Genomic DNA, 24,256 nt, shown 5'->3' with positions numbered 1-24,256 from the left:
GTCTTTTTCCTAGTACCGGGTTGAAGTTCCTGCAATTTTCAATGTAAAACAGAGTTGGAGCTTGTACCTCCCCTTATAATTGTATGGTGTATAGTTTGCAACTGAAAAGAAAATTTGTGTTCCCAACAGGTAAAATGAAGTTTGGCTTCACACACTCTTATCACTATAATTGAGCATGTGGAGAGACTTTCATTCATCTAGCACAAAGGGAACATGTTGCAGGAGAAACTTTTACTCTGGTTTCTCCGTCTTTTTCCTAGTACCGGATTGAAGTTCCTACAGTTATCACATTAAAACAGAGTTGGAACTAGTACCTACCAACATAAATGTATGAAGTGTAGTTTGCAACTGAAAACAATCTATGTGTTCCCAACAAGCTAGGTGAATGACGGCTTCCACACACACTTATCCCTCAGACCTGAGCATGTGGAGAGATATTCGATCATCTAGGACAAAAGGAATATGTTGCAGGGGACACTTTTTCTCTGGTATCTCAATCTTTTTCCTAGTACCGGTTTGAATATCCTACAGTTTTCACTTTAAAAACGAGTTGGAGCTAGTACATCCCCGTATATATGTATGGATTTTAGTTTGCAGCTGAAAAGAAACTTTGTGTTCCCAACAAGCTATGTGAAGGACGGCATTCACACACAATTATCTCTCAGAACTGAGCATGTGGAGAGACATTCTTTCATCTAGCACAAAGTGAACTGTTTGCAGGAGAAAGTTAGTCTGGTTTCTCAGTCTGTTTCTGAGTGTCGGTAAGAAGTTCTTCCAGTTTTCACTGTAGAACGGATTTAGAGCCAGTACATCCCCATATATATATATGGAGTGTAGTTTGCTACTGAAAACAAACTTTGTGTTTCCAACAAGCTAGGTGAAGGACGGCTTTCACACACACTTTTCTCTCAGAACTGAGCATGTGGAGAGACGTTCGTTCATCTAGCAAAAAGGGAACGGGTTGCAAGGGAAACAGTTAGTATGGTTTCTGAGTCTCTTTCCTAATGCCAAGTTGATGTTTTTGCAGTTTTCACTGTAAACCCGTGTTGGAGCTATTGCAGCCCCATATATATGTATGGAGTGTTGTTTGCAACTGAAAAGATAATTTGTATTCCTAACAAGCAAGGTGAAGTTCGGCTTTACACACACTTAACTCTAGAACAGAGCATGTGGAGAGACGTTCATTCATCTAGCACAAAGGGAAATGGTTGCAGAAGAAACATTTACTCTGGATTCTCAGTATGTTTCCTAGTACGGGTTTGAAGATACTACTCTTTTCACTTTTCAACCGCGTTTGAGGTAGTACATACCCGTATATATGTATGGAGTGTAGATTGCAAGTGAAAAGAAATTTTGATTCCCAACAAGCTATGTGAAGGACGGCTTTCACACACAATTATCTCTCAGATCTGAGCATGTGTAGAGACATTCATTCATCTAGCACAAAGGGAACATGTTGCAGGAGAAACTTTTCTCTTGTTTCTCAGTCTTTTTCCTAGTACCGGTTTGAAGATCCTACAGTTTTCACTTGAAAACCGAGTTGGAGCTAGTACATCCCCATATATATGTTTGGATTGTATTTTGCAACTGAATAGAAACTTTGTGTTCCCAACAAGTTTTGTGAAGTACGGCTTTCACACACACTTATCTCTGAGAACTGAGCATATGTAGAGAAGTACTTTCATCTAGCACAAAGGAACGGGATGCAGGAGAAACTTTTACTCTGGTTTCTCTGTCTGTTTCCTAGTGCCGAGTTGATGTTCCTGTAGTTTTCACTGTAAACCCGAGCTTGAGTTAGAACATCCCCTTATATATGTATGGAGTGTAGTTTGCAACTGAAAAGAAATTTTGTATTCCTAACAAGCTATGTGAAGTTCGGGTTCACACACACTTATCCCTAGAACTGAGCATGTGGAGAGACGTTCATTCATCTAGCACAAAGGGAACGGTTTGCAGGAATAATTTTTACTCTGGATACTCTGACTGTTCTTAGTGCCTGTTGGATGTTCATGAAGTTTTCACTGTAAAACCGATTTTGAGCTTTTACCTCCCCGTATATATGTTTGGAATTTAGTTTGCAACTGAAAAGAAATTTTGTGATCCCAGCAAGCTATGTGAAGACGGCTTTCACACACAATTAACTCTCAGAACTGAGCATGTGGAGAGACATTCGTTCATCTAGCACAAATTGAACTGTTTGCAGGAGAAATTTTACTCTAGTTTTTCAGTCTGTTTCATAGTGTCGATAAGATGTTCCTCCAGTTTGCACTGTAGAACAGATTTGGAGCTAGTACTTCCCCATATATATGTATGGAGTGTAGTTTGCTACTGAAAAGAAACTTTGTGTTTCCAACAAGCTAGGTGAAGGACGGCTTTCACAAACACTTATCTCTCAGAACTGAGCATTTGGAGAGATGTTCGTTCATCTAGCACAAAGGGAACGGGTTGCAAGAGAAACATTTATTCGGGTTTCTCAGTCTCTTTCCTAGTGCCAAGTTCATGTTTTTGAAGTTTTCTCTGTAAACCCGAGTTGGAGCTATTACATACACTTATATATGTATGGTGTGTAGTTTGCAACTGAAAAGAAAATTTGTATTCCTAACAAGCAATGTGAAGTTCGGCTTCACACACACTTATCTCTAGAACAGGGCATGTGGAGAGATGTTCATTCACCTAGCACAAATGGAAATGTTTGCAGGAGAAACTTTTACTCTGGATTCTCAGTCTGTTTCCTAGTACCGATATGAAGATCCTCCTTTTTTCACTTCAAAACCGAGTTGGAGCTAGTACATCCCCGTATATATTTATGGAGTGTATTTTGCAAGTGAAAAGAAACATTGTGATCCCAGCAAGCTATATGAAGTACGGCTTTCACACACACTTAACTCTCAGAAATGAGCATGTGGAGAGACGTTCGTTCATCTAGCACAAAGGGAACGGTTTGCAGGAGAAACTATTACGCTGTTTCTCAGTCTGTTTCCTAGTGCCGGTTTGAATTTACTGCAGTTTTCATTGTAAAACCGAGTTGGAGCTAGTAACTACCCGTATATATGTATGGTGTGTAGTTTGCAACTGAAAACTAATTTTGTGTTCCCAACAAGCTATGTGAATTATGGCTTTCACACACACTTATCTCTCAGAACTGAGATGTGCAGAGAAGTTCGTTCATCTAGCACAAAAGAATATGTTGCAGGTGACACTTTTATTCTGGTTTCTCAGTCTTTTTCCTTGTACCGGTTTGAAGATCCTACAGTTTTCACTTTAAAACCGAGTTGGATCTAGTACATCTCCGTTTATATGTATGTATTTTAGTTTGCAGCTGAAAATATCTTTGTGTTCCCAACAAGCTATGTGAAGGAATGCTTTCACACACAATTAACTCTCAGAACTGAGCATGTGGAGAGACATTCGTTCAACTAGCACAAAGTGAATTGTTTGCAGGAGAATGTTTACTCTGGTTTCTCAGTCTGTTTCATAGTGTCGGTAATATGTTCCTCCAGTTTTCACTGTAGAAATGATTTGGAGCTAGTTCCTCCCCATATATATGTATGGAGTTTAGTTTGCAAGTGAAAATAAAATATGTATTCCTAACAAGCTATTTGAAGTTCGACTTCACACACACTTATCTCTAGAAATGAGCATGTGGAGAGACGTTCGTTCATCTACCAAAACGGGAACGAGTTGCAAGAGAAACATTTAGTCTGGTTCCTCAGTCTGTTTCCTAGTGCCGAGTTGATGTTCTGGCAGATTTCACTGTAAAATAGACCTGGAGGTAGAACCTCCCCATATATATGTATGGAGTGTAGTTTGCAACTGAAAAGAAATTTTGTGTTCCCAACAAGCTAGTTGAAGGACCAAATTCACACACACTTATCTCTCAGATCTGAGCATGTGGAGAGTCGTTCGTACATGTAGCACAAAAGGAACGGTTTGCATGAGAAACTTCAGTCTGGTTTCTCAGCATGTTTCCTAGTGCCGGTATGAAGATACTTCAGTTTTCACTTTAAAAACGAGTTGGAGCTAGTACGTCCCCGTATATATTTTTGGAGTGTAGTTTGCAACTGAAAAGAAACTTTGTGTTCCCAACAAGCTAGGTGAAGCACGGCTTTCACACACAATTATCTCTCAGACCTGAGCATGTGGAGTGATATTCATTCATCTAGCACAAAAGGAATATATTTCAGGAGACACTTATACTCTGGTTTCTCAGTATTTTTCCTAGTACCGGTTTGAAGATCCTACAGTTTTCACTTTAAAACCGACTTGGTGCTAGTACATCCCCGTATATATGTATGGATTTTAGTTTGCAGTTGAAAAGAAACTTTGTGTTCCCAACAAGCTATGTGAAGTACGGCTTTCACACACAATTATCTCTCAGAACTGAGCATGTGGAGAGAAATTCGTTCATGTAGCACAATGTGAACTGTTTGCAGGAGAAAGTTTACTCAGGTTTCTCAGTCTGTTTCATAGTGTCGGTAAGATGTTCCTCCAGTTTTCATTGTAGAACAGATTTGGAGCTAGTACATCACAATATATAAGTATGGAGTGTATTTTGCTACTGAAAAGTAACTTTGTGTTTCCAACAAGATAGGTGAAGGACGGCTTTCACACACACTTATCTCTCAGAACTGAGCATGTGGAGAGACGTTCGTTCATCTAGCACAAATGGAACGGGTAGCAGGGGAAAATATTACAATGGTTTCTCAGACTTTTTCCTAGTTCCGGTTTGAATTTCTTGCAGTTTTCCCGGTAAAATGGTTTTGGAACTTGTGCCTCCCCGTATATATGTATGGAGTGTAGTTTGAAACTGAAAAGAATTTTTGTGTTCCCAACAAGCTAGTTGAAAAACGGATTTCACACACACTTATCTCTGAGAAATGAGCATATGGAGAGACATTCTTTCACCTATCACAAAGGGAAGGGGTTGCAGGAGAAACTTTTTCTCTGGTTTCTCTGTCTGTTTCCTAGTGCCAAGTTGATGTATTTGCAGTTATCACTGTAAACCCGAGTTGGAGCTATTACATCCACATATATATGTATGGAGTGTAGTTTGCAACTGAAAAGAAAATTTGTATTCCTAACAAGCAAGGTGAAGTTCGGTTTCACACACACTTATGTCTAGAACACGGCATGTGGAGAGACGTTCATTCATCTAGCCCAAAGGGAAATGTTTGCAGGAGAAACATTTACTCTGGATTCTCAGTCTGTTTCCTAGTACCGGTTGGAAGATCCTCTTTTTTACACTTTAAAACCGAGTTGGAGCTAGTACATCCCGTATATATTTATGGAGTGTAGTTTGCAATTGAAAAGAAATTTTGTGATCCCAGCTAGCTATGTGAAGGACGGCTTTCACACACACTTATCTCTCAGAACTGAGCATGTGGAGAGACGTTAGTTCATCTAGCACAAAGGGAACGGTTTGAAGGAGAAACTATTTCTCTGTTTCTCAGTCTGTTTCCTAGTGTCTGGTTGAAGTTACTGCAGTTTTTAGTGTAAAACCGAGTTGGAGCTAGTAACTACCCGTATATATGTATGGAGTGTAGTTTGCAACTGAAAAGTAATTTTGTGTTCCCAACAAGCTATGTGAAGGATGGCTTTCACACACACTTATCTCTCAGAACTGAGCATGTGGAGAGACGATCGTTCATCTTGCACAAAAGGAATATTTTGCAGGAGACAGTATTGCTCTGGTTTCTCAGTCTTTTTCCTATTACCGTTTTGAAGATCCTACAGTTTTCACTTTAAAAACGAGTTGGATCTATTGCATCCCCGTATATATGTATGGATTTTAGTTTGCAGATGAAAAGAAACTTTGTGTTCCCAACAAGTTATGTGAAGGACTGCTTTCACACACAATTAACTCTCAGAACCGATCATGTGGAGAGACATTCGTTTATCTAGCAAAAAGTGAACTGTTTGCAGGAGAATGTTTACTCTGGTTTCTCAGTCTGTTTCATAGTGTCGGTAAGAAGTTCCTCCAGTTTTCACTGTAGAAATGATTTGGATCTCGTACCTCCCCATATATATGAATGGAGTGTAGTTTGCATGTGAAAATAAAATTTGTATTCCTAACAAGCTAGGTGAAGTTCAGCTTCACACACACTTATCTCTAGATCTGAGCATGTGGAGAGACGTTTGTTCATCTAGCACAAAGGGAAGGTTTGCAGGTGCAAACTTTACTCTGGATTCTCATTCTGTTTCCTAGTGCCGGTTGAAGTTCCTGCAGTTTTCAAAGTAAAACCGAGTTGGAACTAGTAATTCCTCATATATATGTATGGAGTGATGTTTGCAAGTGAAAACAAACATTGTGTTCCCAACAAGCTAGGTGAAGGACGGCTTCCACACACACTTATCCCTCAGAAACGAGCATGAGGAGAGACTTTCTTTCATTTAGCACAAAGGGAAAGGGTTGCAGGAGAAACTTTTGCTCTGGTTTCTCAGTCTTTTCCTAGTACCCGTTTGATGATCCTACAGTTATCACATTAAAACTTGGTTGGAGCTAGAACATCCCATTATAAATATATGGAGTGTAGTTTGCAACTGAAAACAAACTTTGTGTTCCCAACAAGCTAGGTGAATTTCGGCTTCCAAACACACTTATCTCTCAGAACTGAACATATGGAGAGACGTTCGATCATCTAGCACAAAGGGAAAGGGTTGCAAGAGAAACATTTAGTCTGGTTTCTCAGTCTGTTTCCTAGTGCCGAGTTGATGTTCCTGCAGTTTTCACTGTAAAACCGAGCTGGAGTTAGAACCGCCCCATATATACTTATGGATTGTAGTTTGCAACTGAAAAGTAATTTTGTGTTCCCAACAAACTATGTGAAGAATGGCATTCACACACACTTATCTCTAAGAAATGAGCATGTGGAGAGTCGTTCGTTCATCTTGCACAAAAGGAATATTTTGCAGGAGACAGTATTACTCTGGTTTCTCAGTCTTTTTCCTATTACCGGTTTGAAGATCCTACAGTTTTCACTTTAAAACCGAGTTGGAGCTAGTACATCCCCGTATATATGTATGGATTTTAGTTTCCAGATGAAAAGAACTTTGTGTTCCGAACAAGCTATTTGAAGGACTGCTTTCACACACAATTAACTCTCAGGACTGAGCATGTGGAGAGACATTCATTCATCTAGCACAAAGTGAACTGTTTGCAGGAGAATGTTTACTCTGGTTTCTCAGTCAGTTTCATAGTGTCGGTAAGAAAATCCTCCAGTTTTCACTGTAGAAATGATTTGGAGCTTGTACCTCCCCATATATATGTATGGAGTGTAGTTTGCAAATGAAAATAAAATTTGTATTCCTAACATGCTAGGTGAAGTTCGGCTTCACACACACTTATCTCTAGAACTGAGCATGTGGAGAGACGTTTGTTCATCTAGCACAAAGAGAAGGATTGCAGGAGCAACGTTTAATCTGGATTCTCATTCTGTTTCCAAGTGTCGGTTGAATTTCCTGCAGTTTTCACAGTAAAACAGAGTTGAAACTAGTAATTCCTCTTATAAATGCATGGAATGTAGTTTGCAGGTGAAAACAAACTTTGTGTTCCCAAAAAGCTAGGTGAATGATGGCTTCCACACACACTTATCTCTCAGAAACGAGCATGAGGAGAGACGTTCTTTCATCTAGCTCAAAGGGAATGGGTTGCAGTAGAAATTTTTCTCTGGTTTCTCAGCCTGTTTCCTAGTACCGGGTTGAAGTTACTGAAATTTTCCCTGTAAAACCGAGTTGGTTCCTGTACCTCCCCATAGATGTGAATGGGTATAGTTTGCAACTGAAAAGAAAATTTTTGTTCCCATCAAGTTAGGTGAAATTCGGCTTCACACACACTAATCTCTAGATTTGAGCATGTGGAGAGACGTTCATTCATCTATCACAAAGGGAACGGTTTGCAGCTGAAATTTTTACTCTGGTTTCTCAGTCTATTTCCTAGTACCGGTTTGAAGATCCTACATTTTTCACTTTAAAACCGACTTGGAGCTAGTACTTCCCAATATAAATGTATGGAGTGCTGTTTGCAACTGAAAGCAAACTTTGTGTTCCCAACAAGCTAGGTGAATGACGGCTTCCACACACACTTATCTCTCAGAAATGAGCATGTGGATAGACGTTCGTTGTTCTAGCACAAATGGATCTGGTAGCAGGAGAAACTTTTACAATGCATTCTCAGTCTGTTTCCTAGTTCCGGATTGAATTTCTTGCAGTTTTCACGGTAAAATTGTGTTGGAGCTTGTACCTCCCCTTATATACGTATGGAGAGTAGTTTGAAACTGAAAAGAATATCTGTGTTCCCAACAAGCTAGTTGAAAGACCGCTTTCACACACATTTATCTCTCAAATCTGAGCATATGGAGAGACGATCATTCATGTAGCACAGAGGGAACGGTTGGCAGGAGAAACTTTCAGTCTGTTTCTCAGTCTGTTTCCTAGTGCCGGTTTGATAATACTGCAGTTTTCAGTGTAAAATCGACTTGGAGCTAGTACTTCCCCTTATATATATATATGGAATGTAGTTTGCAACTGAAAAGAAACTTTGAGTTCCCAACAAGCTAGGTGTAGGACGGATTTCACACACACATATCTCTCAGAACAGAGCATGTGGAGAGACATAAGTTCATCTAGCAGAAAGGGAACATGTTGCAGGGGAAACTTTTACTCTGGTTTCTCAGTCTTTTCCTAGTACCGGTTTGAAGATCCTAGAGTTATCACATTAAAACTTGGTTGGAGCTAGTAAATCCCATTATAAATATATGGAGTGTAGTTTGCAACTGAAAACAAACTTTGTTTTCCCAACAAGCTAGGTGAATATCGGCTTCCACACACACTTATCTCTCAGAAATGAGCATGTGGAAAGACGTTCGTTGTTCTAGCACAAATGGATCGGGTAGCAGGAGAAACTTTTACAATGCATTCTCAGTCTGTTTCCTAGTTCCGGATTGAATTTCTTGCAGTTTTCCCGGTAAAATGGTTTTGGAGCTTGTACCTCCCTGTATATATTTATGAAGTTTATTTTGAAACTGAAAAGAATATCTGTGTTCCCAACAAGCTAGTTGAAAGGCGGCTTTCACACATATTTATCTCTCAGAACTGAGCATATGGAGAGACGTTCGTTCATGTAGCACAGAGGGAAAGGTTTGCAGGAGAAACTTTTAGTCTGCTTCTCAGTCTGTTTACTAGTGCCGGTTTGAAGATCCTGCAATTTTCACTTTAAACCCGAGTTGGAGCTAGTACATCCCCGTATATTTGTATGGAGTGTAGTTTGCAACTGAACACAATCTTTGTGTTCCCAACAATCTAGGTGAAGTACGGCTATCACACACACATATCTCTCAGAACTGGGCATGTGGAGTGACGTTCGTTCATCTAGCACAAAGTGAACGGTTTGCAGGAGAAAATTTACTCTGGTTTCTGAGACTGTTTCCTAGTTTCGGTAAGAAGTTCCTCCATTATTCACTCTAAAACCGATTTGGAACTTGTACATCCCCATATATCTTTATGGAGTGTAGTTTGCAACTGAAAATAAAATTTGTTTTCCTAACAAGCTAGGTGAATTTTGGCTTCACACACACTTATGTTTAGAACTGAGCATGTGGAAAGGCGTTCATTCATCTAGCACAAATGGTACGGTTTGCAGGAGAAAGTTTTTCTCTGGATTCTCAGTCTGTTTCCTAGTGCCTTCTTTATGTTCCTGCAATTTTCACAGTAAAACCGATTTGGAGCTTGTACCTCCCCATATATATGTATGGAGTGTAGTTTGCCACTGAAAAGAAATTTTGTGTTCCCAACATGCTATGTGAAGGACGGCTTTCACAGACACATATCTCTCATAAATGAGCATGTGGAGAGTCGTTTGTTCATCTAGTAAAAAGGGAACGGTTTGCAAGAGAAACTATTACTCTGGTTTCTCAGTGTGTTTCCTTGTTCCGGTTTGATAATACTGCAGTTTTCAAAGTAAAATCGACTTGGAGCTAGTACCTCCCCTTATATATGTATGGATTGTAGTTTGCAACTGAAAAGAAAATTTGAGTTCCCAAAAAGCTAGTTTTAGGACGGATTTCACACACAATTATCTCTCAGAAGAGAGCATGTGGAGAGACATTCGTTCATCTAGCAGAAAGGGATAATTTTGCAGGAGAAACTTTTACTATGGTTTCTCAGGCTTTTCCTAGTACCGGTTTGAAGATCCTACAGTTATCACATTAAAACTTGTTTGGAGCTAGTACCTCCCAATATAAATGTATGGAATGTTGTTTGCAAATGAAAACAAACTTTGTGTTCCAAACAAGCTAGGTGAATTATGGCTTCCACACACACTTATCTCTCAGAACTGAGCATATGGAGAGACTTTCCTTCATCTAGCACAAAGGGAAAGGGTTGCAAGAGAAACATTTAGTCTGGTTTCTCAGTCTGTTTCCTAGTGCCGAGTTGATGTTCCTGCAGTTTTCACTGTAAAACTGAGCTGGAGATAGAACCTCCCCATATATATGTATGGAGTGTAGATTGCAACTGAAAAGAAAATATGTATTCCTAACAAGGTATGTGAAGTTCCGCTTCACACACACTTATCTCTAAAACTGAGCATTTGGAGAGACGTTCATACATCTAGCACAAATTGTACGGTTTGTAGGAGTAATTTTTACCCTGGATTCTCAGACTGTTCCTCGTGCCTGTTTGATGTTCATGCAGTTTTCACTGTAAAACCGATTTGGTGCTTGTACCTCCCCATATATATGTATGGAATTTAGTTGCAACTGAAAAGAAATTTTGTGATCAGAACAAGCTATGTGAAGGACTGCTTTCACACACACTTATCTCTCAGAAATGAGCATATAAAGAGACGTTCGTTCATGTAGTACAAAGGGAAAGGTTTGCAGGAGAATTTATTACTCTGGTTTCTCAGTGTGTTTCCTAGTGCCGGGTGAAGTTACTGCAGTTTTCAGTGTAAAATCGAGTTGGAGCTAGTAACTCCCCTATATATATATGGAGTGTAGTTTGCAACTGAAAAGTAATTTTGTGTTCCCACCAAGCTATGTGAAGGACGGCTTTCACTCACACTTAATTCGCAGAACTCAGCATGTGGAGAGACGTTCGTACATGTAGCAAAAACGGAACGGGTTGCAGCAGAAACTTTTAGTCTGGGTTCTCAGTATGTTTCCTAGTGCCGGTTTGAAGATACTGCAGTTTTCACTTTAAAACGGAGTTGGAGCAACTACATCCCCGTATATATTTATGGAGTGTAGTTTGCAAGTGAAAAGAAATTTTCTGTTCCCAACAAGTTATGTTAAAGACGGCTTTCACACACACTTATCTCTAAGAAAAGAGCATGTGGAGAGACATTTGTTCATCTAGCACAAATGGAACATTTTGCAGGAGAAACTTTTATTCGGTTTTCTCAGTCTTTTTCCTAGTACCGGGTTGAAGTTCCTGCAGTTTTCAATGTAAAACAGTGTTGGAGCTAGTACCTCCCCTTATAAGTGTATAGTGTATAGTTTGTAACTGAAAAGAAAATTTGTGTTCCCAACAGGTTAGGTGAAGTTTGGCTTCACACACTCTTATCACTATAATTGAGCATGTGGAGAGACGTTCATTCATCTAGCACAAAGGGAACATGTTGCAGTAGAAACTTTTACTCTGGTTTCTCATTCTTTTTCCTAGTACCGGATTGAAGATCCTACACTTATCACATTAAAACAGAGTTGGAACTAGTACCTACCAACATAAATGTATGGAGTGAAGTTTGCAACTGAAAACAAACTTTGTGTTCCCAACAAGCTAGGTGTATGACGGCTTCCACACACTTTTATCCCTCAGACCTGAGCATGTGGAGAGATATTCGATCATCTAGGACAAAAGGAAAATGTTGCAGGAGACACTTTTTCTCTGGTTTCTCAGTCTTTTTCCTAGTACCGGTTTGAAGATCCTAAAGTTTTCACTTTAAAAACGAGTTGGAACTAGTACATCCCCGTATATATGTATGGATTTTAGTTTGCAGCTGAAAAGAAACTTTGTGTTCCCAACAAGCTATGTGAAGGACGGCATTCACACACAATTATCTCTCTGAACTGAGCATGTGGAGAGACATTCTTTCATCTAGCACAAAGTGAACTGTTTGCAGGAGAAAGTTTACTCTAGTTTCTCAGTCTGTTTCCTAGTGTCGGTAAGAAGTTCCTCCAGTTTTCACTGTAGAACGGATTTAGAGCTAGTACATCCCCATATATATATATGGAGTGTAGTTTGCTACTGAAAAGAAACTTTGTGTTTTCATCAAGCTAGGTGAAGGACGGCTATCACACACACATCTCTCTCAGAACTGAGCATGTGGAGAGTCGTTCGTTCATCTAGCACAAAGGAACGGGTTGCAAGGGAAACATTTAATATGGTTTCTGAGTCTCTTTCCTAATGCCAAGTTGATGTTTTTGCAGTTTTCACTGTAAACCCGAGTTGGAGCTATTACTTCACCATATATATGTATGGAGTGTAGTTTGCAACTGAAAAGAAAATTTGAATTTTTAACAAGCAAGGTGAAGTTCGGCTTCACACACACTTAACTCTAAAGAGAGCATGTGGAGAGACGTTCATTCATCTAGCACAAAGGGAAATGGTTGCAGAAGAAACATTTACTCTGGATTCTCAGTATGTTTCCTAGTACGGGTTTGAAGATCCTACTCTTTTCACTTTACAACCGAGTTGGAGGTAGTACATCCCCGTATATATGTATGGAGTGTAGTTTGCAAGTGAATAGAAATTTTGTTTCCCAACAAGCTATATGAAGGATGGCTTTCACACACACTTATCTCTCAGATCTGAGCATGTGTAGAGACATTCGTTCATCTAGCACAAAAGGAACATGTTGCAGGAGAAACTTTTCTCTGGTTTCTCAGTCTTTTTCCTAGTACCGGTTTGAAGATCCTACAATTTTCACTTTAAAACCGAGTTGGAGCTAATACATCCCCGTATATTTGTTTGGATTGTATTTTGCAACTGAATAGAAACTTTGTGTTCCCAACAAGCTTTGTGAAGTACGGCTTTCACACACACTTATCTCTCAGAACTGTGCATGTGGAGAGACGTGCGTTCATCTAGCACAAAGTGAAATGTTTGAAGGAGAATGTTTACTCTGGTTTCTCAGTGTGTTTCCAGGTAACGGTTAGAATTTCCTCCAGTTTTCACTGTAAAACCGATTTGGAGCTAGTACCTCCCCTTATAAATGTATGGAGTGTATTTAGAAACTGAAAAGAAACTTTGTTTTCCCAACAAGGTAGGTGAAGGGCGGCATTCACACACATTTATCTCTCAGACTGAGCATGTGTAGAGACGTTCGTTCATCTAGCATAAAAGGAAAGGTTTGCAGGAGCAACGTTTACTCTGGTTTCACAGACTGTTTCCTAGTGCCGGTTTGAAGTTCCTGCAGTTTTCACAGTAAAACCGAGTTGGAACTTGTACCTCCCCATACTTATATATGGAGTGTAGTATGCAACTGAAAAAAAACTTTGTGTTCCCAACAAGCTAGGTGAAGGAAGGCTTCCACACACATTTATCTCTCAGAAATGAGCATGTGTAGAGACGTTCGTTCATCTAGCACAAATGGAACGGGTAGCAGAAGAAAATATTACAATGGTTTCTCAGACTTTTTCCTAGTTGCGTGTTGAATTTCTTGCAGTTTTCACGGTAAAATGGTGTTGGAACTTGTACCACCCCTTATATATGTATGGAGAGTAGTTTGAAACTGAAAAGAATTTTTGTGTTCCCAACAAGCTAGTTGAAAAACGGAATTCACACACACTTATCTCTGAGAACTGAGCATATGGAGAGACGTTGTTTCATCTAGCACAAAGGGAACGGGTTGCAGGAGAAACTTTTACTCGGGTTTCTCTGTCTGTTTCCTAGTGCCGAATTGATGTTCCTTTAGTTTTCACTGTAAAACAGAGCTGGAGATAGAACCTCCCCATATATATGTATGGAGTGTAGTTTGCAACTGAAACGAAATTTTTATTCCTAACAAGTTATGTGAAGTTAGGATTCACACACACTTATCCCTAGAAATGAGCATGTGGAGAGTCGTTCATTCATCTAGCACAAAGGGAAAGGTTTGCAGGAGTAATATTTACTCTGGATACTCAGAATTTTCTTAGTGCCTGTGTGATATTCCTGCAGTTTTCACTGTAAATTCGATTTGGAGCTTTTACCTCCTCATATATATGTATGGAATTTAGTTTGCAACTGAAAAGAAATTTTGTGATCCCAGCAAGCTACGTGAAGGACGGCTTTCACACACCCTTATCTCTCAGAACTGTGCTTGTGGAGAGAATTTCGTTCATCTAGCACAAAGGGAATGTTTTGCAGGAGAAACTATTACTCTTTTTTCTCAGTCTGTTTCATAGTACAGGTTTGAAGTTACTGCAGTTTTCAGTGTAAAACCGAGTTGGAGCTAGTAACTCCCCATATATATGTATGTAGTGTAGTTTGCAGCTGAAATGAAACTTTGTGTTCCCCACAAGCTTTGTGAAGGACGGCTTTCACACACAATTATCTCTCAGAACTGAGCATGTGGAGAGACATTCATTCTTCTGGCACAAATTGAACTGTTTGCAGGAGAAATTTTATTCTGGTTTCTCACTGTGTTTCATAGTGTCGATAAGATGTTCCTCCAGTTTTCACTGTAGAACGGATTTGGAGCTAGTACATCCCCATATATATGTACGGAGTGTAGTTTGCTACTGAAACGAAATTTTGTGTTTCCAACAAGCTAGATGAAGGACGGCTTTCACACACACTTACCTCTCAGAACTGAGCATGTGGAGAGACGTTCGTTCATTTAGCACAGAGGGAACGGGTTGCAAGAGAAACATTTATTCGGGTCTCTCAGTCTCTTTCCTAGTGCCAAGTTCATGTATTTGCAGTTTTCACTGTAAACCCGAGTTGGAGCTATTACATCCACATATATATGTATGGAGTGTTGATTGCAACTGAAAAGAAAATTTGTATTCTTAACAAGCAAGGTGAAGTTCGGCTTCACACACACTTATCTCTATAACAAGGCATGTGGAGAGACGTCCATTCATCAAGCACAAAGGGAAATGTTTGCAGGAGAAACATTTACTCTGGATTCTCAGTCTGTTACCTAGTACCGGTTTATTGATCCTACTTTTTTCACTTTAAAATCGAGTTGGTGCTAGTATATCCCCGTATATATTTATAGAGTGTAGTTTTCAAGTGAACAGAAATTTTGTGATCCCAGCAAGCTATGTGAAGGACGGCTTTCACACACATTTATCTCTCAGAACTGAGCATGTGGAGACACGTTCGTTCATCTAGCACAAAATGAATGGTTTGCAGGAGAAACTATTACTCTGTTTCTCAGTCTGTTTTCTAGTGCCGGTTTGAAGTTACTGCAGTTTTCTGTGTAAAACCGTGTTGGAGCTAGTAACAACCCGTATATATGTATGGAGTGTAGTTTGCAACTGAAAAGTAATTTTGTGTTCCCAACAAGCTATGTGAAGGATGGCTTTCACACACACTTATCTCTCAGAACTGAGCATGTGGAGAGACGTTCGTTCATCTAGCACAAAAGGAATATGTTGCAGGAGACACTTTTACTCTGGTTTCTCAGTCTTTTTCCTAGTACCGGTTTGAAGATCCTACAGTTTTCACTTTAAAACCTAGTTGGATCTAGTACATCCCCGTATATATGTATGGATTTTATTTTGCAGCTGAAAAGTACTTTGTATTCCCAACAAGATATGTGAAGGACTGCTTTCACACACAATTAACTCTCAGAACAGAACATGTGGAGAGACATTCGTTTATCTAGCACAAAGTGAACTGTTTGCATTAGAATGTTTACTCTGGTTTCTCAGTCTGTTTCATAGTGTCGGTATGAAATTCCTCCAGTTTTCACTGTAGAAATGATTTGGATCTAGTACCTCCCCATATATATGTATGGAGTCTAGTTTGCAAGTGAAAATAAAATTTGTATTCCTAACAAGCTAGGTGAAGTTCGGCTTCACACACACTTATCTCTAGAACTGAGCATGTGGAGAGACTTTCGTTCATATAGCACAAAAGGAAGGTTTGCAGGAGCAACGTTTACTCTGGATTCACATTCTTTTTCCTAGTGCCGGTTGAAATTCCTGCAGTTTTCACAGTAAAACCGAGTTGGAACTAGTAATTCCTCATATATATGAATGGAGTGTAGTTTGCAAGTGAAAAGAAATTTTGTGATCCCAGCAAGCTATGTGAATGACGTCTTCCACACACACTTATCTCTCAGAAACCAGCATGAGGAGAGACGTTCTTTCATCTAGCCCAAAGGGAGTGGGTTGCAGGAGAAACTTTTACAATGCATTCTCATTCTGTTTCCTAGTTCCGGAATGAAATTCCTGCAATATTCACTTTAAAACCGTGTTGGATCCAGTACCTCCCCATAGATGTGAATGTGTCTAGTTTGCAACTGAAAGGAAAATTTTTCTTCCCAACAAGTTAGGTGAAATTCGGCTTCACACACACTTATCTCTAGAATTGAGCATGTGGAGAGACGTTCATTCATCTATCACAAAGGGAACGCTTTGCAGCAGAAACTTTTACTCTGGTTTCTCAGTCTATTTCCTAGTACCGGTTTGAAGATCCTACAGTTTTCACTTTTAAACCGACTTGGAGCTAGTACTTCCCAATATAAATGTATGGAGTGCTGTTTGCAACTGAAAGCAAGGTTTGTGTTCCCAACAAGCTAGGTGAATTACGGCTTCCACACACACTTATCTCTCAGAAATGAGCATGTGGAGAGACGTTCGTTGTTCTAGCACAAATGGATCGGGTAGCAGGAGAAACTTTTACAAAGCATTCTCAGTCTGTTTCCTAGTTCCGGATTGAATTTCTTGCAGTTTTCACGGTAAAATGGTGTTGGAGATTGTACCTCCCCTTATATATGTATGGAGAGTTTTTTGATACTTAAAAGAATATCTGTGTTCCCAACAAGCTAGTTGAAAGACGGCTTTCACACACATTTATCTCTCAGAACTGAGCATATGGAGAGACGTTCGTTCATGTAGCACAGAGGGAACGGTTTGCAGGAGAAACTTTTAGTCTGTTTCTCAGTCTGTTTCCTAGTGCTGGTTTGAAGATCCTGCAGTTTTCACTTTAAACCCGAGTTGGAGCTAGTACATCCCCGTATATTTGTATGGAGTGTAGTTTGCAACTGAAAACAATCTTTGTGTTCCCAACAATCTAGGTGAAGGACGGCTATCACACACACATATCTCTCAGAACTGGGCATGTGGAGAGACGTTAGTTCATCTAGCACAAAGTGAACGGTTTGCAGGAGAAATTTAATCTGGTTTCTCAGTCTGTTTCCCAGTTTCGGTAAGAAGTTCCTCCATTTTTCACTGTAAAACCGATTTGGAGCTAGTACATCCCCATATATATTTATGGAGTGTAGTTTGCAACTGAAAATAAAATTTGTTTTCCTAACAAGCTAGGTGAATTTCGGCTTCACACACACTTATCTCTAGAACTGAGCATGGGGAAAGACGTTCATTCATCTAGCAAAAATGGTACGGATTGCAGGAGAAATTTTTACTCTGGATTCTCAGTCTGTTTCCTAGATCCTGTTCTATGTTCCTGCAATTTTCACAGTAAAACCGATTTGGAGCTTGTACATCCCCATATATATGTATGGAGTGTAGTTTGCCACTGAAAACAAATTTTGTATTCCCAACATGCTATGTGAAGGACGGCTTTCACAGACACTTATCTCTCATAACTGAGCATGTGGAGAGTCGTTTGTTCATCTAGCACAAAGGGAACGGGTTGCAGGAGAAAGTATTACGCTGGTTTCTCCGTCTGTTTCCTAGTGCCGGTTTGATAATAATGCAGTTTTCAGTATAAAATTGACTTGGAGCTAGTATTTCCCCTTATATATGTATGGATTGGAGTTTGCAACTGAAAAGAAACTTTGAGTTCCCAACTAGCTAGTTTTAGGACGGATTTCACACACACTTATCTCTCAGAACAGAGCATGTGGAGAGACAATCGTTCATCTAGCAGAAAGGGAACATGTTGCAGGAGAAACTTTTACTCTTGTTTCTCATTCTTTTCCTAGTACCGGTTTGAAGATCCTACAATTATCACATTAAAACTTGGTTGGAGCTATTACCTCCCAATATAAATGTATGGAGTGTAGTTTGCAAATGAAAACAAACTTTGTGTTCCAAACAAGCTAGGTGAATTTCGGCTTCCACACACACTTATCTCTCAGAACTGAGCATATGGAGAGACTTTCATTCATCTATCTCAAAGGGAAAGGTTTGCAAGAGAAACATTTAGTCTGGTTTCTCAGTCTGTTTCCTAGTGCCGAGTTGATGTTCCTGCAGTTTTAACTGTAAAACCGAGCTGGAGTTAGAACCTCCCCATATATATGTATGGAGTGTAGATTGCAACTGAAAAGAAAATTTGTATTCCTAACAAGCTATGTGAATTTCGGCTTCACACACACTTATCTCTAAATCTGTGCATGTGGAGAGACGTTCATTCATCTAGCACAAATGGTACAGTTTGTAGGAGTAATATTTACCCTGGATTCTCAGACTGTTCCTAGTGCCTGTTTGATGTTCATGCAGTTTTCAGTGTAAAACCGATTTGGAGCTTGTACCTCCCCATATATATGTATGGAATTTAGTTTGCAACTGAAAAGAAATTTTGTGATCAGAACAAGCTATGTGAAGGACTGCTTTCACACACACTTATCTCTCAGAAATGAGCATATGAAGAGACTTTCGTTCATCTAGTACAAAGGGAAAAGTTTGCAGGAGAAAATATTACTCTGGTTTCTCAGTGTGTTTCCTAGTGCCGGGTGAAGTTACTGCAGTTTTCATTGTAAAATCGAGTTGGAGCTAGTAATTCCCCATATATATATATGGAGTGTAGTTTGCAACTGGAAAGAAATTTTGTGTTCCCACCAAGCTATGTGAAGGACGGCTTTCACCCACACTTATCTCACAGAACTCAGCATGTGGAGAGACGATCGTACATGTAGCAAAATGGGAACGGGTTGCAGGAGAAACTTTTAGTCTGGGTACTCAGTATGTATCCTAGTGCCGGTTTTAAGATACTGCAGTTTTCACTTTAAAACGGAGTTGGAGCAAGTACATCCCCGTATATATTTATGGAGTGTAGTTTGCAAGTGAAAAGAAATTTTGTGTTCCCAACAAGTTATGTTAAAGACGGCTTTCACACACAATTACCTCTAAGAAATGAGCATGTGGAGAGACATTCGTTCATCTAGCACAAATGGAAAATTTTGCAGGAGAAACTTTTATTCTGGTTTCTCAGTCATTTTCCTAGTACCCGGTTGAAGTTCCTGCAATTTTCAATGTAAAACATAGTTGGAGCTTGTACCTCCCCTTATAAGTGTGTGGTGTATAGTTTGCAACTGAAAAGAAAATTTGTGTTCCCAACAGGTTAGGTGAAGTTTGGCTTCACACACTCTTATCACTATAATTGAGCATGTGGAGAGACGTTCATTCATGTAGCACAAAGGGAATATTTTGCAGGAGAAACTTTTACTCTGGTTTCTCAGTCTTTTTCCTAGTACCGGATTGAAGATCGTACAGTTATCACATTAAAACAGAGTTGGAACTAGTACTTACCAACTTAAATGTATGGAGTGTATTTTGCAACTGAAAACAAACTATGTGTTCCCAACAAGCTAGGTGAATGACGGCTTCCACACACACTTATCCCTCAGACCTGAGCATGTGGAGAGATATTCGATCATCTAGGACAAAAGGAAAATGTTGCAGGAGACACTTTTTCTCTGGTTTCTCAGTCTTTTTCCTAGTACCGGTTTGAAGATCCTAAAGTTTTCACTTTAAAAACGAGTTGGAGCTAATACATCCCCGTATATATGTATGGATTTTAGTTTGCAGCTGAAAAGAAACTTTGTGTTCCCAACAAGCTATGTGAAGGACGGCATTCACACACAATTATCTCTCAGAACTGAGCATGTGGAGAGACATTCTTTCATCTAGCACAAAGTGAACTGTTTGCAGGAGAAAGTTAGTCTGGTTTCTCAGTCTGTTTCCTAGTGTCGGTAAGAAGTTCCTCCAGTTTTCATTGTAGAACGTGTTTAGAGCTAGTACATCCCCATATATATATATGGAGTGTAGTTTGCTACTGAAAAGAAACTTTGTGTTTCCAACAAGCTAGGAGAAGGACGGCTTTCACACAAAATTTTCTCTCAGAACTGAGCATTTGGAGAGACGTTCGTTCATCTAGCACAAAGGGAAAGGGTTGCAAGGGAAAAATTTAATATGGTTTCTGAGACTCTTTCCTAATGCCAAGTTGATGTTTTTGCAGTTTTCACTGTAAACCCGAGTTGGAGCTATTGCATCCCCATATATTTGTATGGAGTGTAGTTTGCAACTGAAAAGAAAATTTGTATTCCTAACAAGCAAGGTGAAGTACGGCTTCACACACACTTATCTCTAGAACAGAGCATGTGTAGAGACGTTCATTCATCTAGCACAAAGGGAAATTGTTGCAGAAGAAACATTTACTCTGGATTCTCAGTATGTTTCCTAGTACGGGTTTGAAGATCCTACTCTTTTCACTTTTCAACCGAGTTGGTGGTAGTACATCCCCGTATATATGTATGGAGTGTAGTTTGCAAGTGAACAGAAATTTTGTTTCCCAACAAGCTATGTGAAGGACGGCTTTCACACACACTTATCTCTCAGATCTGAGCATGTGTAGAGACATTCGTTCATCTAGAACAAAGGGAACATGCTGCAGGAGAAACTTTTCTCTGGTTTCTCAGACTTTTTCCTAGTACCGGTTTGAAGATCCTACAGTTTTCACTTGAAAATCGAGTTGGAGCTAGTACATCCCCGTATATATGTTTGGATTGTATTTTGCAACTGAATACAATCTTTGTGTTCCCAACAAGCTTTGTGAAGTACGGCTTTCACACACACTTATCTCTGAGAACTGAGCATATGTAGAGACGTTCTTTCATCTAGCACAAAGGGAACGGGATGCAGGAGAAACTTTTACTCTGATTTCTCTGTTTGTTTCCTAGTGCCGAGTTGATGTTCCTATAGTTTTCACTGTAAACTCGAGCTGGAGGTAGAACATCCCCTTATATATGTATGGAGTGTAGTTTGCAACTGAAAAGAAATTTTGTATTCCTAACAAGCTATGTGAAGTTCGGGTTCACACACACTTATCCCTAGAACTGAGCATGTGGAGAGACGTTCATTCATCTAGCACAAAGGGAACGGTTTGCAGGAGTAATTTTTCTCTGGATAATCAGACTGTTCTTAGTGCCTGTTGGATGTTCCTGCAGGTTTCATTGTAAAACAGATTTTGAGATTTTACCTCCCCATATATATGTATGGAATTTAGTTTGCAACTGAAAAGAAATTTTGTGATCCCAGCAAGCTATGTGAAGGACGGCTTTCACACACCCTTATCTCTCAGAAATGTGCTTGTGGAGAGATGATCGTTCATCTACCACAAAGGGAACGTTTTGCAGGAGAAACTATTACTCTTTTTTCTCAGACTGTTTCCTAGTGCCAGTTTGAAGTTTCTGCAGTTTTCAGTGTAAAACAGAGTTGGAGCTAGTAACTACCCATATATATGTATGTAGTGTATTTTCCAGCTGAAATGAAACTTTGTGTTCCCAACAAGCTTTGTGAAGGACGGCTTTCACACAAATTAACTCTCAGAACTGAGCATGTGGAGAGACATTTGTATATCTAGCACAAATTGAACTGTTTGCAGGAGAAATTTTACTCTGGTTTCTCAGTCTGTTTCATAGTGTCAATAAGATGTTCCTCCAGTTTTCATTGTAGAACTGATTTGGAGCTTCTACATCCCCAAATATATGTATGGAGTGTAGTTTGCTACTGAAAAGAAACTTTGTGTTTCCAAAAAGCTAGGTGAAGAACGGCTTTCACACACACTTATCTCTCAGAACTGAGCATTTGGAGAGACGTTCGTTCATCTAGCACAAAGGGAACGGGTTGCAAGAGAAACATTTATTCGGGTTTCTCAGTCTCTTTCCTAGTGCCAAGTTCATGTTTTTGAAGTTTTCACTGTAAACCGAGTTGGAGCTATTACATCCACATATATATGTATGGAGTGTAGTTTGCAACAGAAAATAAAATTTGTATTCCTAACAAGCAAGGTGAGGTTCGGCTTCACACACACTTATCTCTAGAACAGGTCATGTGGAGAAATGTTCATTCACCTAGCACAAAGGGAAATGTTTGCAGGAGAATCATTTACTCTGGATTCTCAGTCTGTTTCCTAGTACCGGTTTGAAGATCCTACTTTTTTCACTTTAAATCCGAGTTGAAGCTAGTACATCCCGGTATATATTTATGGAGTGTAGTTTGCAAGTGAAAAGAAACATTGTGATCCCAGCAAGCTATTTGAAGGACCAAATTCACACATACTTATCTCTCAGATCTGAGCATGTGGAGAGTCGTTCATACATGTAGCACAAAGGGAACGGTATGCATGAGAAACTTCAGTCTGGTTTCTCAGCATGTTTCCTAGTGCCGGTATGAAGATACTTCAGTTTTCACTTTAAAACCGAGTTGGAGCTAGTACGTCCCCGTATATATTTATGGAGTGTAGTTTGCAACTGAAATGAAACTTTGTGTTCCCAACAAGCTAGGTGAAGAACGGCTTTCACACACAATTATCACTCAGACCTGAGCATGTGGAGTGATATTCGTTCATCTAGCACAAAAGGAATATATTTCAGGAGACACTTTTACTCTGGTTTTTCAGTATTTTTCCTAGTACCGTTTTGATGATCCTACAGTTTTCACTTTAAAACCGAATTGGAGCTAGTACATCCCGGTATATATGTATGGATTTTAGTTTGCAGCTGAAAAGAAACTTTGTGTTCCCAACAAGCTATGTGAAGTACGGCTTTCACACACAATTATCTCTCAGAACTGAGCATGTGGAGAGAAATTCGTTCATCTAGCACAATGTGAACTGTTTGCAGGGGAAAATTTACTCAGGTTTCTCAGTCTATTTCATAGTGTCGGTAAGATGTTCCTCCAGTTTTCAGTTTAGAACAGATTTGGAGCTAGTACATCCCAATATATATGTATGGAGTGTATTTTGCTACTGAAAAGTAACTTTGTGTTTCCAACAAGCTAGGTGAAGGACGGCTTTCACACACACTAATCTCTCAGAACTGAGCATGTGGAGAGACGTTCGTTCATCTAGCACAAATGGAACGGGTAGCAGGAGAAAATATTACAATGGTTTCTCAGACTTTTTCCTAGTTCCGGTTTGAATTTCTTGCAGTTTTCACGGTAAAATGGTGTTGGAAGTTGTGCCTCCCCTTATATACCTATGGAGTGTAGTTTGAAACTGAAAAGAATTTTGTGTTCCCAACAAGCTAGTTGAAAAACGGATTTCACACACACTTATCTCTGTGAAATGAGCATATGGAGAGACATTCTTTCATCTATCACAAAGGGAGGGGTTTGCAGGAGAAACTTTTTCTCTGGATTCTCTATCTGTTTCCTAGTGCCATGTTGATGTTTTTGCAGTTTTCACTGTAAACGCGAGTTGGAGCTATTACATCCACATATATATGTATGGAGTGTAGTTTGCAACTGAAAAGAAAATTTGTATTCCTAACAAGCAAGGTGAAGTTCGGTTTCACACACACTTATATCTAGATCACGGCATGTGGAGAGACGTTCATTCATCTAGCACAAAGGGAAATGTTTGCAGGAGAAATATTTACTCTGGATTCTCAGTCTGTTTCCTAGTACCGTTTGGAAGATCCACTGTTTTTCATTTTAAAACCGAGTTGGAGCTACTACATCCCGTATATATTTATGGAGTGTAGTTGCCATTGGAAAAGAAATTTTGTGATCCCAGCTAGCTATGTGAAAGACGGCTTTCACACACACTTATCTCTCAGAACTGAGCATGTGGAGAGACTTTAGTTCATCTAGCACAAAGGGAACGGTTTGCAGGAGAAACTATTACTCTGTTTCTAAGTCTGTTTCCTAGTGTCGGTTTGAAGTTACTGCAGTTTACAGTGTAAAACCGAGTTGGAGCTAGTAACTACCCGTATATATGTATGGAGTGTAGTTTGCAACTGAAAAGTAATTTTGTGTTCCCAACATGCTATGTGATGGACGGCTTTAACAGGCAATTATCTCTCATAACTGAGCATGTGGAGAGTCGTTTGTTCATCTAGCACAAAGGGAACGGGTTG

This window comes from Camelus bactrianus, chromosome 28 (assembly GCF_048773025.1).
Source record: "Camelus bactrianus isolate YW-2024 breed Bactrian camel chromosome 28, ASM4877302v1, whole genome shotgun sequence".
NCBI classification, from domain to species: Eukaryota; Metazoa; Chordata; class Mammalia; order Artiodactyla; family Camelidae; genus Camelus; species Camelus bactrianus.
Note: the sequence above shows the minus strand (reverse complement) of the source record.